Raw genomic sequence first — 12,189 nt, 5'->3', positions numbered from 1 at the left:
ATCAACTTGCGCGAAAATCCGTCAATACATCCACTGATACAAATTCCATAAGGGGACAGTTTGTCATATGAGTCCACATGCCACAGAAAGTTAGGACCCTTTGAAGAATAAATACGTCGATGAAGACGGTGTCTTGAGCGATATTCAACACCATCCGGGTCCAACACTCTTAGCAACGACCGTACAGTGTCCTGTTTCACGATTAACCCGCATTGGATGCATTTCTGATGCATCCAACGATAACCATGTCTTTGTCCAGATCGTCGAAGTTGGTCCGCAATAAAGTCTATAACATCAGCAATTCTGGTATAATTAGTTCTGCGAAAGAGGGACATGCCCCGCAGAACACGCTTCAAGTGACGTACTGACAATACTATACCATGGTTTTGGCAAGAAGATGTGTTATATCTTTGTATTGGAACCCAAGACTGAAATAAGCATGAATCAACTCGCGTCTCCGCTCCTCCATTGTTTCCAGATGAACATCTTATTGAGTAGCGTATCTCAAGATATTAAGATACTAACTCGTGCGCTCAAGATATAACTTCTGGCGCTCAAGATATTAACTTGAGCGCTCAAGATAAGTAACTTGTGCGCTCAAGATAACTAACTTGTGCGCTCAAGATATTAACTTGTGCGCTCAAGATAACAAGTCGACCTAACATTAACATCGTTTAAAAAGTCAGAAACTAATGACTTACTTTATAAACAAGAATATAATCAATTAAAAAAAGTAAATATAATACCTACAAAACCTTATTTTACAGATGGGTCCAAGGATGGTGGCGCGGTTAGCTTGTGCCACTGTCATTGGGTCCAAAACCATATCTTCCAGATTACCCAATGACAGTTCAATTTTCACAGCAGAAGCAAATGCAATACTAACAGCTCTTAAATATATAAATAGACACCCTAAATATAAACAATATATAATATTTTCAGACTCTCTTTCTTGCCTTCAGGCGATTAAAAATATTTCTTGTAAACATCCACTTTTAATAGAAATTATAGAATTATATAATGATCTTGCAACTGGCCAATACGACATCGTCCTCTGTTGGTTACCCAGCCACGTTGGCATTTCTGGGAATACAATGGCCGATTTTGCTGCCAAGGCAGCACTCAACAAATCTGTGACACCACTTCTGATCCCATACTCTGATTACAAAGCAAGCATTAGAACCTTCATCCGTGATCTGATGCAAAAGAAGTGGGATGCCCAAGTAGGCATCAATAAATTACATGCAATAAAACCAACTATCGGTTACACCTACTTGGGTTGTCAGTCCAGATTTGAAGAGGTCATCATACGGCGATGTCGTATTGACCACACAAGATATACTCATGAGTACCTATTGAAAGGTGAGGATCCTCCGTTTTGTATCCCTTGTGATGAGAGAACCACGGTCAAGCATGTCCTGCTTGACTGTGTTGAATTCTCCATCATAAGGGATAAATATTTTAATGTCAAAACAGTAAAGGACATTTTTAGTAATGTTAATTATCGTTTAATCATTGATTTTTTAAAAGAGATAGACTTGTTTAATGAATTTTGATATATGTTTTGTAAATAGATGAGGTTTTATAATTGGTAGTTCAGATTTTCAGCTTAGATTGTTAGTGGCTGTTTCCTCAAAGGGGGTTGAAGTAGCGTAAAATTATTGTCCTACTGAGAGGGTACGTAAGTCCCAAAAACTTTCAAAGCAAATATAGGCTTGCCACGTTTTTAATCGTAGCATATGTGTGCTTTTAATTTATGGCTAGATTTCTCTTCTGTCGCCAATGGCTGAAGGGATGATGTAAATCCAACTAGGGTCCATGCAGGTAGCGAAACTAATGTAAGTCCCCATGGTTCCTAGTATGGTGATCTACCTTCTGGTGTTGGCGATCTATAGCCCATTTTTATATTGTCTTGTTTAATTGGAATGTTTTAGCTTTGTTCACTAGTTTTATATTCATATCTGTGATTATCTAGTATTTTTACTGTCCTTCGTCGGCAGGTTTTTATAATATCTATATATATTCTATTTCCAATGTCAAATGTTCTCGTCACGATATGGCTGAAATATTGCCGATGTAACGTTAAATAATAACTCACTCATTGTGAAATATATTGATTAATGAACAGATCCACTTGACCATGTTAACTGATACATAATTACTTTTCAGGAGAATGCCAAAAACAAAGATTACCATCACCCCAGGGGACTGTCCACCTTCACAGCTTCCCTCCTAACACTTGTGCGCCTGAGACGTGGCCTTGTCTGACCATTACAATCAGGATCTGGGTGTTCCACAAGGCAGCATTTTGTCTGTCACACTTTTTAGTATCAAGATAAATAGTTTGTCCAAGGTTTTAAATAATTCAATCGATGGGTCGCTGTTTGTGGATGATTTTAATATTTCTTGTCGCGGTAAGAATATGCATACTATTGAACGACAACTGCAATTATGTTTGAACAAAATAAATAAATGGTGTCTTGAGAACGGCTTTTAAATTTTCTCAGTCAAAACTAATTGTATACACTTCTGTAGAAAATATAAGCCACACAAGGACCCAGACTTAAACTTAAATGGCACTTCAATCAAGGTTGTCAAAGAGGCCAAGTTCTTGGGTCTAACTTTTGACTCCCATTTAACTTTTCTTCCGCATATCAAATCCTTGAAAAATAAATGCCTGAAGGCACTTGACTTATTGAAAGTAGTTTCTCATTCAAAGTGGGGAGGGGATCAAGCTACCCTGCTCCACCTATATCGATCATTGGTTCGCTCGAAGCTTGATTATGGCTCCATCGTATATGGTGGAGCCTGCAAAAGCAACTTAAAACTTCTTGATTCTGTCCACCACCAAGGCCTAAGACTTTGTCTTGGTTCCTTTAGAACCTCTCCTATTGATAGTCTATATGTTGAAGCAGATGAGCCTTCTCTTACACAACGTCGGATAAAATTATCCTTACAATACATTACTAAACTATATTCTAGCGAGTCTAACCCTGCATTTAACTGTGTCTTTCATCCCCTCTATGAGGATTTATACAATAAAAAACCTTCTCTTGTTCCGCCTCTTGGGCACAGAATTAAGCCATTCCTGTCCGCTGCCGGCATTGAGCTGGGAAATATAGCTCCTTCCCGTCTTCTTTCTTCTCCTCCTTGGCAACTGGTTAGGCCCTGAAGTTGACCTTACTTTGACACAGTTTAAGAAATCAGAAACTAATGAATTACAATATAAACAAGAATATAATCAACTAAAATCTAAAATATAATACACACAAATCCTTATTTACAGATGGGTCCAAGGACGGTGGCGCGGTGTCATGTGCCACGGTCATTGGATCCAGAACAATATCTTCTAGAATACCAGATAACAGCTCCATTTTTACAGCAGAAGCAAACGCCATATTAACGGCTCTTAAATATATTCAACGACATCCCAAACATAAACAATATATCATCTTTTCTGACTCTCTTTCTTGTCTTCAGGCTATTAAAAAATCTTTCTTGTAAGCATCCACTTTTATTAGAAATTATTGAATTGTATAATGAACTTGCTACTGGCCAATGCGACATCGTCTTTTGTTGGTTACCCAGCCACGTTGGCATTTCTGGGAACACAATGGCTGATCTTGCTGCTAAGGCAGCACTCAACAAATCTGTGACACCACTTCTTATTCCATACTCTGATTACAAAGCTTGCATTAGAACTTACATCCGTGATCTTATGCAGAAGAAGTGGGATGCCCAAGTAGGTATCATTAAATTACATGCAATTCAACCAACCATCGGTTATACCTACTTGGGTTGCCAGTCCAGATTTCAAGAGGTCATTATGCGACGATGTCGCATTGGCCATACGCGTTATACTCATAAATACTTGCTAAAGGTGAAGATCCTCCGTTTTGTATCCCTTGTGATGACTAGTTACGGTCACATATCCTGCTTGACTGTGTTGAATTCTCCATCATAAGGGATAAATATTTCAGTGTGAAAAACACTTAAGGATCTTTTTACTACTGTTAATTCTCATTTAATTATTGGTTTTTTAAAAGAAATTGACTTCATTGATGAATTCTGATTAACATGTTCTGTAGATAGATGTATTTTAATGATTGGTAGTTTAGATTAGTAACTTAGATTGTTAGTGGCTGTACCCTCAAAGGGGGTTGAAGTAGTGTAAAATTATTGTCCTCCTGAGAGGGTACGTAAGTCCCAAAACTTTCAAAGTAGAATTTTCACATACCAAGTTTTTAAACGTAGTATTTTTGTTCATTTAGATTTCGGCTAAATTATCCTACAATCACCAGCGGTTGAAGGGATAGTGTAAATCCAACTAGGGTCCATGCAGGTAGCAAAGGTACTGTAAGTCCCCATGGACCCTAGTATGGTGACCTACTTTCAGTTGTTGGTGATCTATAGCCTATTTTTATATTGTGTTGTCCCCTATGGTTAAAATGTTTTAGATTCAATTACTAGTTTTACATATATATATATCTGTGATACTCTAGTTGCTTTTACTGTCCTTCGATGACAGGTTTTATAATATATACATATTCCATTACAATGTGAAATGTTCTCGCCACGATATGGCTGAAATATTGCCGATGTGACGTTAAATACTAACTCACTAACGTGGCCTTGATGTCGACCATTTTGAGTGGATCTGTTTGGCATATCATCATCGACAGTTAACCGTTACTTCCGGACATACATTTTCTATCAAGTTTCTATCAAGGAGCTTCAGTTTTATTGTTAAGTGGGCCAATCAGACTGCAGGTTCAATTCAATTCTCCCAAAGGTATTTAGATATTTTAAAAGACTATTGCCATTATAGACTGTATAGAATTTCGTACAGAAACCCTCATTGCCATCTAGTCCGAGAGTGACCTTGGTCACTGGTACAAACATCACAATACCTTTTAAATGTCTGGCTGCTATTTCCCAACAGGTGCATTTACTTTACATCTCTCCACTGTGGTCTGGTTCAGTGTCAGATAGGCGCATTGTTAAAGAATCAGGTTTCCTTGATAACTTAAACTATGGTGATGACATAATGGCTGTCAGGGTTTTTTTGATTAGGGATCTCTTTAGCATTAAGAGGATGTACATTAAACATACCACCTTTGCGCATGGTAAGCTTTTACAAAGCAGCTGTTTAGAAAACCAGCCCATGCTCGAATACACGTTGAAAGGGCAATTGGTCGCCTCAAGAACCTTAAATTTTTACAAGGTATTTTCCCACTGAAATCCAAGAAGCTTATTAATCAAAGTGTACAAGTTTGTGCTCAGTTATGCAATTTTGACAAACCACTTGTAAAGTAACTGTTGTTATTAGAGTATTGCCATATTCATGACCAATGACTTTCATGATTCTGTTGTCATGAACATATTGAAATGTTTTGAGCTTTTTGACAGAGATGTCGATCATGTATTTAACATATATGTGGGATTACACTCTCTTAGTAAAGTACAGGTTCTAGTACTTTTGTTTGGGTTGAGTCCCATCTGGGATTTGAACCCACAGCGTCAAAGACTCAGGCACCTAATCGCCAGCCTAACCCTCCCAGCCACCACAACTTCCATGTATTGTTGAACATGGCCTAGTGGCCATAGCGTGAACTGATCTCAAGGAAGTTTGAGTAAAGTTTTAAAAATAAAAAGATAACAAAGCCTTAATATATTTGGTAATTGTATTTCATTTGAAATAACTGCTTCTCCTTAACATGTCTCTAACCAACATGTCTAAGAACTTATTATCAATAACACTAACATAGAATGTCATGATGCATTGATGAGTAAGATGCAAGCATGATATGGGACAATATGATCAAGATAACACTGTACTTGTGTACTCTGAGGCCACTTGTACTGTACTGTACTACTGAGGTAAAATCTGTAAACATGTAACACTCATATACATGCTTAGTTTGACCATTTTGCATATTTGGGAAAAGCATGATGTTACAGTGAGTGACAAAGGAAACACTGTACTTGTGTACAATGAAACTATTTGTTCCTGACTGTGTACTACCGAGGTAAAATCTGTAAACATGTAACACTTCATATACATGCTTAGTTTTTGACCGTTTTTACATATATGTGAACAGCATGTTATTTGACAATGAGATCAAGAAACACTGTACTTGCATACTAAGAAGCTACCTGTACTGTACTACTGAGGTAAAGTCTGTAAACATAATTCTGGGAATAAAACATGAAAAAACAAAAAGAAAAAAAAGATGCAAGTTTGCTTGAACTAAGCAGAAAAGTGATTCACTGGGAATGCAGTCTAACACAAGTATTTAAACAGTTAACCCCTTTAATTTACATTTTTTTATCTTCTGCTACGTGATGCCTGTCCACGGCCGTGAAGGTATCCCCCTGATCAGAAATAAATAACTGTGTCTCTGATTGAGCAAGGAAAATGTAACTATGGAATTGCAGACATTACCGGCATAATCCCGTATAACAGTCCAGAAATATTTAAAACGCTTTCGTGACACTGGTTCTTGTGAAAACAGACCGAAAACGGACGGCCGAGAAAAATCGTCGCAACGAAGTGCCAGGGACGATATTTCCGTCTTGTAAAACGAAATCGGCGTCGTAGTTTACAGAACATTACTGACATTTTGAATTCACAAATACATCAAACAGTGTCTTCTCGAACTGTTCGGGGAATATTATTATATTATATAAGCACATACAAGTGTCCATGCAAAGTACGATATTACCTGTGAACAGAGAGCGTCGACTCCGATTTTGCAGCACCAAACTGCAATGTGGGGAGAGATAATTGAAACAAAATATATTCCGTGTTCCAATCGGAAGTAATCAGAAGATTTTGTTTGAGGGGAATGAAATGTGCAATTACTCCGAATGTTTAGTTGTAAAATCGTCCGGGACAACCGGAATGTGATGTCAGCGATGGTCGGGGGCTGCATAACATACCATGGTGTTGGAAGAATTACGGTACATTTGTCGATGGAACACAAAAAGTGCATATTGACGTCCTTGGTGAAAATCTATTGCCTGTTATTACATAATATGTCACAAACATACCGTGGATATTCCAAGATGACAACGCTCCTTGTCATGTTTCGCTGTCAGTGGAAATATGACAATGGACTTCCTACTGAAGCGCAATAGGGAGAGATCAGCTTATTCTTGACGTAGAAGTGTTCACCATCAAGCATCTTCTGCTCGACTGTGTGGACTTTTCGACTGCAAGGGATGCACATTATATGATGCGAGAAATCTGAAAGAGGGAAGTTGACCTGTATCATAAATTGTAACTTTGTGTAAAGAGAATAAGAAATTGCTTGCTTTTGTATTTGGTGCTATGACATTTTCTGTTTCGAAATAGAAAGGTAATGAATATCACCGTATTTAAAATATACCTCTTTTTAGACCTTGGACTTTAAAATGGTAATGAATGGAAATGATCTCGTCACTTTATGGCTGGAATAATGCCGATGTGGCGTAAAGCTCAACCTAACTTTTAACATTCTGGTCATTCGACACGTAATCTGTCAAACCGAATGTCCATCATACTTCCGGTTGAGTATTAGGTTAGATTATTACATTAGGGAAGCATTTGTACATCATTAAAATAGTTCCCCGGCATGTAGAGAATACGTTTATAACTCTACCATCAAGATAATATATGTGCGTCAGCCCTATAGTTGTTGCCAGAATCGTCAAATAGCGTAGAGATGACAAGTGTTTTTATGGGCGCCGCCATCTTCGTTTACGTATCTCTCGCATACCCAGATAGCATTCCGACGTTTGCCCAACGTTGGCAATGGTTGGCAACGTCGCGGTCGGATTTCATACGCTGGTCTGACGTTGGCCCAACATCGGGGAAGCCTCGCGGATATTTTATTAAAGGACGCTACTCCAAACTGTTAGCTTTTCCCAGAGGGCGCTCACATTCTTCGAGCAGACGACGCGACATGATCACAAGCTTGGCCACCGGAGTACAGGTTTCCTCGAATATATAGCGGTAAGTGTTTCATTTGGTGTTTTTATTATGTTCAATTTATTTCCGAACTGTGCCCACCGAAAACAGTCATGGTTCATTCAGAAATACCAACGTGAATGATTATTTACTTGAAATTGAAAACATGTCATGACTGTTAAAATGACCACATCGCGGTTCTCGGCTAAGGAAATTCATGACTGAAACCCAATCAGTACATGTATGTGATCACACTGGTGGCTTTGAAAAATGCAGCATTCCAGCATCAAAAGAAAATCGAGCTTGTCAGTATCAATTAGTTCGTTGCGATCGAGAGTGCATATAAGTTTTAAAGTTACAAGTCGGCGAGTGACCCCGCCTGCTCGCTGTATTGCGCCGGAGATCACGAGTTGTCCATCCACCTACATGACCACCGAATGATCCCGTATGTGGCATTTGTTATATGATGGTTGATTGTGGCAACGGTAAAAATATTACAGTTACAGTACCAGTCATCCCGTACACTCGTCGTGCGGAGCTTCACTGGTAAGCGAATCGCGAGTTCAGTTTTCGATCACCGTCTGGGCGTGTACAGACTCGTGCCCGTTATATTCGGACACTTCACGTAATTTCTATAGGCTAACATGTTATTCCAGTGCAGCATAAATAATTTTCACGAAGTGAGTTTAGGATGGATCTTTGAAAAATTTGACACTCAGACAGGCAAATGTGAAATAAGCTTGGCTCCTGCCCACATAATTTTAGTTCAATTTTCCGACCACTATTTAAATAATTGTTGCCAATGCCATTCGATAAATAAGCAGCAGAAAGTATGTGATAGTAGGTAAGATTATTCCTCACGAATGTGCAAAATTTGACTAGCATCTTACCAAAATTAAATCAGTGAAAATTATTTATGCTAAACTGAAAGTAACACGGATGTCTATGGAAACAAAGTCGCTCAGTATGCAAAACATATATACATGTAGTTGATACGACTGCATTGCTTTTCGACTTTTATGATATCATCAAAGCTTATGCTATTTTACAAATTTCCTCTCTAACATCTGAATAACTACAAAACATTTTTTATTTTGCATTTATTCTATATTTGATTTACCAGTTTTAATAGAATGTAAGATACAATTGAAAGGTAAATTTACTACTTTACAGTAATCACCATATCTACTTTAAACTGACACCATGGTCAGTTACATCATTCTTTTCAGAAATGGGGTTAATCTATATTGGTTAAAGTAAGAAAGTCATAGCTTGTGGTTTCTGTGCAGGTGATGTTTACAGCTTGTGGCAGCATATTCCCGTGAAGTACAGAACATGAAGGAGTGGTGACAGCTGATGTACCCATACAAAAGGTATGTACAATGCAAAAAAATGTGGAAACATCTTCCAGAATGAAAAATATCTAAATAAAACTTAATTTTAAAACTTGATATATCCAAATCATATAAGTACTTCTCTCTCATGTGATTCAGTGACACCAGATATCCATTGATGTTTTAAAAGGTAGCCAATGTTTGTTTACATCAATAATAGATGTCTTACGAAGTCATTAGATGTTTATGCCATTTATTTTATTCAGAGGCCAAGGCACAAGCACAGACCTTGTATACAGATGAAGATCTCCTGTGATTATTTCTTTCTCCTCCTCATCTGATAACTGAAAATATATAAGGATGCCCTGCCACTCAGTCCAAGTCCTGACTTGTAATTTAAGAAATAAATGAAGATCATCTAAACCAGAATTATCTTTGTTCATTTTGTTGCTGTCATCATCAAACTTTTAACTGATCAAGAAAAAATGGATTGTGGGGCATCAGATCCAGAGACTATTTTGCTGCTCTCACTCTTGCCCTTGGTGTTAAAATGTCTGGGTAAGGCCAAGAAAAATTTAATGTTTCAAATCATTGTGTTATGATTTTTTTCCAGGGCCTATGGCCTAATGGTTATCTATTTATAAAATGAACTATTTTTAATATCGTTTGTGATTTATATAGACTTGAAAGTTGTTTTGAAATATGCATAATATTTTAACTAATTGTATTCAGAAACAATTTAAATTTTTCTTGAGCTTTACATAAAGCTGTCCAGTGGTGTCCAGCAAAGACAGAGAGAGTTTGAATTCAACTTGAAGAATGTATTGCTTGCTATGTGATAGGCATTGCGAGATTTGTACAAACATTTCAGGGTAGGTAAGAGGTATTGAGGATCGAAACAGACGTTGATCCAACATTGGGCCAACGTTTCTTTGCCAATGTTGAACCAACGTTGGGCAACGTTTTTAGTTGCCAACGTTGGGTCTAACGGTCACGATTACGTTGGGCCAACGTCAGAATGCTATCTGATAGTCACGGTCACTGCAGCGGGTGCATCCAGATTGTGACGTCATTGTAATTAGGGATTAAAGGGAGACGCTACGGTCAATCTGCCTGCATTTTCTCTGACACCTTACAGCTAATACCTTCTGAGCGAGGATAACTCTACAGGTGAGGATGGCAGAATATATTCACCGGGACTTAGTATCTTTAGAAGTAATTTGTAAATGAAAACCCATGACTTATAAGAATTATTAATAATGATTTGGGGATTTCTAATTGGTTTTATCAATCAGTTGGTACTGTATGGCGTCACGATCGGCATACACCGATGTAGAACAAACAATATTTCAAAGTATCATTTTAACTTTATATTTGTAGATTTATTATTGTTGTTCATATGAATTTCGGTACGTTTTTCCACAAAGTGAGTGAGTAAGTTAAAATTTAACGTCACATCGGCAATATTTGAGCCATATCGTAACGAGAACATTTGATATTGAAATAAAATATATGTATGTTATAAAACACCTGCCGACGAAGGACAGTAAAGCAACTAGAGTATCACAGATATACATGTAAAACTAGTAATTTGATCTAAAAACATTTTAACCATAGGGGACAACACAATATATAAAATGGGCTATAGATCGCCACCAACTGAAGGTAGATCACCATGCTAGAGCCATGGGGACTTACATTACTTTTGCTACCCGCATGAATCCTAGCTGGAATTACACCATCCCTTCAGCCGCTGGCGATTGTAGGAAAATTTAGCCAACAGTTAAAATAACAAAAATACTACGTTTAAAATGTGATAATTTATATTTTACTTTTGAAAGTTTTGGGACCGTACCCTCCTCAGGAGGACAATAATTTTACGCTACGTCAACCCCTTGAGGGTACAGCCACTAACAATCTCAGTTACTAATTTAAATTACCAATAATAAAATATTTATCTATTTACAAATCAGTTAACAAATCTAATTCTTTTAAAAATTCAACTATTAAAATGATAATTAACATTATAAAAAAAGATCCTTCAATGTTTTGACATTAAATACGTATCCCTTTGTGATGGAATATTCAACACAGTCAAGCAGGACATGCTTGACTGTGATTCCTTCATCACAAGGGATTCAAAACGGAGGATCCTCACCTTCAATAGGTACTCTCATGAGTATATCTTGTGTGGCCAATACGACATCGTCGTATGATGACCTCTTCAAATCTGGACTGACAACCCAAGTAAGTGTAACCGATAGAGGGTTTTATTTCATGCAATTTATTGATACCTACTTCGTGTGTCCCACTTCTTTGCGTCAGATCACGGATGTATGTATTCCCCAGAAATGCCAACGTGGCTGGGTAACCAACAGAGGACGACGATGTCGTATTGGCCAGTTGCAAGATCATTATATAATTCTATTCTCTATTAAAAGTGGATGTTTACAAGAATTTTCCACAAAGCTCTCATGTTGATGTTTGGAAAGTTTTTGAAATATGGAAAGCGGAAGTTTTGCGGGTTCAGGAAACCAATGCCAAGTGTAGCCATTAGAAACGTCAGCCAGCTAATGTTCATGAATGCAAGAAATGCCGGGGCAGAGAGGTTAATGGGCGGTCTTCCCAGGAACTGACCAATCAGACACGAGTAAATCAGATAGTGCAAACATGGCTGACGTTTTCAATGATCTAGACGCGAAGTGCAGAAGTCTTTATACAAGTTAATTAAACTAAACACAATAGTTTATAAATCACAAGTCCAATTACATCTTTACATTATTTTTTCCTACATTACCACTTTCCTTATCAGCAATATATATTTTCTGGAGTAACAGCGAAATCGGGTAGTGTAATGCAAAATTAGGGGCGGAATTTATCATCAGTATCCAAGCTTGGTTTGTT

The 12,189-nt window shown here is 37.6% G+C and overlaps 1 long non-coding RNA gene across 1 annotated transcript; it reads left to right on the top strand.

The window, feature by feature from the left end:
* The first annotated feature begins 7,895 nt into the window (after positions 1-7,895).
* Positions 7,896-9,631, top strand: LOC124279678. The gene is made up of 3 exons (XR_006899445.1): positions 7,896-7,996; positions 9,241-9,324; positions 9,552-9,631. It is a non-coding gene; the product is annotated as an uncharacterized LOC124279678 (long non-coding RNA).
* Positions 9,632-12,189: the final 2,558 nt, after the last annotated feature.

This window comes from Haliotis rubra, unplaced genomic scaffold, assembly GCF_003918875.1.
Source record: "Haliotis rubra isolate DU_JTF1 unplaced genomic scaffold, ASM391887v1 Scf2544, whole genome shotgun sequence".
In the NCBI taxonomy this organism is placed as follows: domain Eukaryota; kingdom Metazoa; phylum Mollusca; class Gastropoda; order Lepetellida; family Haliotidae; genus Haliotis; species Haliotis rubra.
The sequence above is the reverse complement of the archived record's forward strand: the minus strand, read 5'-3'. Positions and strand labels throughout refer to the sequence as shown.